The sequence below is a fragment of the Octopus bimaculoides genome, chromosome 22 (genome assembly GCF_001194135.2).
Source record: "Octopus bimaculoides isolate UCB-OBI-ISO-001 chromosome 22, ASM119413v2, whole genome shotgun sequence".
In the NCBI taxonomy this organism is placed as follows: Eukaryota; Metazoa; Mollusca; class Cephalopoda; order Octopoda; family Octopodidae; genus Octopus; species Octopus bimaculoides.
Genome location: NC_069002.1, coordinates 25,807,583 through 25,811,544, shown reverse-complemented (window position 1 = coordinate 25,811,544; position 3,962 = coordinate 25,807,583). Strand labels below are relative to the sequence as shown.

Below are 3,962 nucleotides of genomic sequence, written 5' to 3'. Positions count from 1 at the left end.
TATATGTATGTAATAGGCCTCCACAGTTTCCATCTGCCAAATCCACTCACAAAGCATTGGTCAGCCCAGGGCTAGAAAAGAAAACACTTGCCTAAGGTACCATGCAATGGGACTGAACCCAGAGCTATGAGATCAAAAAGAGAGCTCTTTAACCGCACAGCCATTCCTACTTAACTGGTCAGCTCACTTTCGGAAGACTCTAAGCTTGGTTATCAAATACGGTTATTGAAGAGACTTGTGTTGAGGTTGGAAACCAGAGATACAACACCAGAGCCATGAAACGCGACACAGAGGTCAGCTTTCTCCTTGGATATTTTAACAGATTAAATATATTAACTGAGATAAGCAGTTAGTTTCAGGAACACACAAGTCTGAGACAGAGTTTTGGTTAGCTCTGATTAAGAATTAGATACAAACTGTCAGCATCGATTTAGATTATTCTGTAAGGAATATAGCAGTAGAATATTCTAAGATATCTCTTATATTGAAAGAATAATCTATCATGATAACATTCTAATACTTTAGCATCTCTTTTTCTTTCTGTCCATGACCACTCCATCAAATCTGATAAATTTACTGGAATTTAGAAATATTTGAAGAATTTCATTTGGAGTAAATTTATTTTAAAAGTTCAGAGGTACCATTGAAATGGTTAATGATAGTGTTAGAAAATCTCCAGTGAAGATTGGTGTGGGGTGATGTTGTGTGATATGGCAAGATGGGGCAAGATAGTTCTGTCGGTGTAGTGCAGTGTCGTAGGGTGAAATGGTTAATTTGGTGCTGCATGGCTGTGCTGTGGTGATGTAAAATAATAGAATTCAGAAAAGGGCTAACGGTAGTCTATGTCAGCATTGGTAGAAAGTGAATTATGCTTTCTTCTAGGAAGAAGAAACCTCCTACGTTTTGGATGATCATCTTTTCAAGGAATATGATGGCTCTGTGAATGTTAAAACCATATTTTATTCTTTCAGAAGAACAATCTTCCAAAATCGAATACAAGTGTTCTTCTACATGGCATAAAACATTCCACTATTTGAACTATGTTGAGGTACATTTTGGTATGGCACTGTAGTGTAGTGTGGAATATTCAAAGAAAGGCAAGCGCTAATACACTTTAGTACCAGTAATGTCACAGGTGGTGCCAATAAAGTTTGGTCCCAATGCTGTTGCATGTAGCCCTGTCAGAATACAGAGAGCCAGAAAAGAACCATCAAGCTATTTTGTCCAACATGGTAACTATAGCACCAATGCCTTACTCTCAACTAATTACTTTATTTATCAACCCTAAAAGCACATCAGAGCACACAATAAAGTTATTTCATTTGTGAGAGCCTTCCCAAATCCTCACCTTCTCAAATAGAGCTATATATATGTATATATATAAACAATACACACACACTTATTTATATATGTATGTACATATACATACAAACATCTACAGACATTCACACATACATACATATATCCATATATATATATACATATACATATATGTGTGTGTATATATGTGTGTGTATATATATGTATGTATATATTGTTTAAATAAATGGAGTCACATGAAACGATCGTACTGCATTAATCTTGAATATCCTTGTTGCTTATTTTGATTTATATATATATATATATATATATATATATATCAAGGTTGGAGGACCCCTAGATTTGATGCAAGTCTTCTGTCTGCCATTACAATGGGTAAATCCAGTATTACTTGAAAAGACAAAGGGCAAGTGTGCCTTGGTGAGGTTTGAACTCAGAATGCTGAGAGCTAGAGCTAACCCTACAAGGTGTTCTACCAATCCAACATATGGACAATCCCTCACTCATAACATTGCATCACTGTATGATAATGTGTAGTTTACTGTGAGACCCAATCCATGCCAATTCACAAATTATCAAAGACCTTCCAGTTATGACCATCTCATCTTCATTTTTCTGTCATTGTGCAGTTCAGATCATATTAGCCACATGCACATTTATTCCTAGGCACAGATGTGGATGGGTGATATGAAATTTGCTTACTAACCACTTGATGCTGGGTCCAATACCACTGCATGGCTCTTTGGGCAAGTGTGCTCTCATTTAGCCTCAAGATGACCAAAGCCTTGTGAGTGGATTCGAAAGACAGAAACTGAAAAAAAGCTCATCATAAATATATATATATAATTATATAGATACAATTATACTTAAGAGTATTAAGAAACAGCACTTGTGCTCTCCCAACCCACTATAGAAACCCACAGTGGTAGCCCCACTGCCAGCACCACTTGTCCAGGAGAACAGAGTAAGTGCTTGTCTGCACTTCCTCTGTCATTCACCCATTCTTGGTCTTCACTTGTTCCACGAGCCTATGTCCCACAGGGATGTTAATTGCAGAAAAAGGAACTTAGCGTGCGGTGACCACACCTGTTCACTCTCCAGGTAGAACCAGAGACATCTCAGCCTCAGCGCTTATTTGCACGTCATCAGCCACGGTATCCCTAACCCACCCTTTAATGGTTTCTGGCAGCAGATGGAGTGTTTCACTAGTGGGGGTTTCCCCTTCCACAAAAAGCAGAATAGGGGCCATTCCAACTTGATCAGCCACACACCAGACCAAGGCACAACGCTTAAGCGGTAGGTTATCACAGATGCTATAAACACCTGTACAACCTCCGCCCTCCCAGACCAGGTTTGGGTTATGGCCGTCACCTTGCCTGTGACCTCGCTCCGGTTTTTCTCCATCTGGAGATTTGGTCCAATCCAGTCTCCGAGCAGTTTAACCACGCCCTCCATTCAACGTCCTACAATGCTGTTGGGAGGCCTTGATTTGCCTCTCCAGGCGTCGAGTTACAAGCTGATTGATTTATCCTGGTTAACTTTTGCCCCTGCCACCACTTTATATCTTTCGATGGCGTCTTCTCACGAGGTAGCTGCCCTTCATCAGACATGATGATGGTGACATCATCCGTGTACGCCGTCGCTCCTCTACCATAACATAGATCACGCGGGTTGCCACCCGCAGCCTCCAACCTCTGCAGCAGTGGTTCAAGAGCCAATACATACAAAAGCAACGACAGGGGGCAACCCTGGTGAACTAAATGCTCAATTGCGAACAGCTTCGAGAAGAAATCATTCACCTGGACAACTGATTCAATGCTGCTATACATAGCATGGATCCAGCCATGGAAAGTCGGGCCCAGTCTGACCACCTGGAGGACCACCACCAGATACCAATAGTCAACCCTATCGAATGCCTTCGACTAACCTGTGTAATATTGTTTCATATATGTTATGCCATTTCCTGACTGTAAATTGCAGTAAGTCACTGTAACTCACTATAAATCACGGTACATCACAGTAAATCACTGCTCTGTGTTGCAATGTTTAGTATTCTTGGTCTCACTGGTCACAAAATACCATTAGTATATATATATATATATATATATATATATATATATCGAACTTGTTTCCAAATAATGAAATCAAATTAACTGGTTTTATATATTTTTAATAAGATCTGTGTCTCACTGAGAATATACGTGTGAGTGTATAGATACATACACATACACATATACATATATGTGTGTGTGTGTGTGTGTGTGTGTGTGTGTGTGTGTACGTGTGTGTGTGTACGTGTGTGTGTGTACGTGTGTGTGTCTCTGTGTGTGTATGTATATATGATATATACATATATATGTACATATAGATAACATACAAATACATATATATGCTTACATATGTAAATATATATATATATATATATATATATATATATATATATATATATATATAAATATATGTGTATTATATATAGACATATATGTCTATATATATGATGTGTGTGTGTGTATGTATGCAAATATATACATGTATATATACACACACACATATATACATATATATGCATATATATATATGAATATATATATATATATATATATATATATATATATATATATATATATATATATATATATATA

General features: G+C 37.7%; 1 long non-coding RNA gene across 1 annotated transcript in view; it reads right to left on the bottom strand.

The window, feature by feature from the left end:
• The window catches only part of LOC128250545 (uncharacterized), an 8,951-nt gene that overhangs the window by 1,446 nt on the left and 3,543 nt on the right, over nt 1–3,962 (bottom strand). The window contains exon 2 of the long non-coding RNA XR_008266576.1: nt 2,027–2,131. This is a non-coding gene — a long non-coding RNA (uncharacterized LOC128250545). The remainder of the gene's footprint in view (nt 1–2,026; nt 2,132–3,962) is intronic.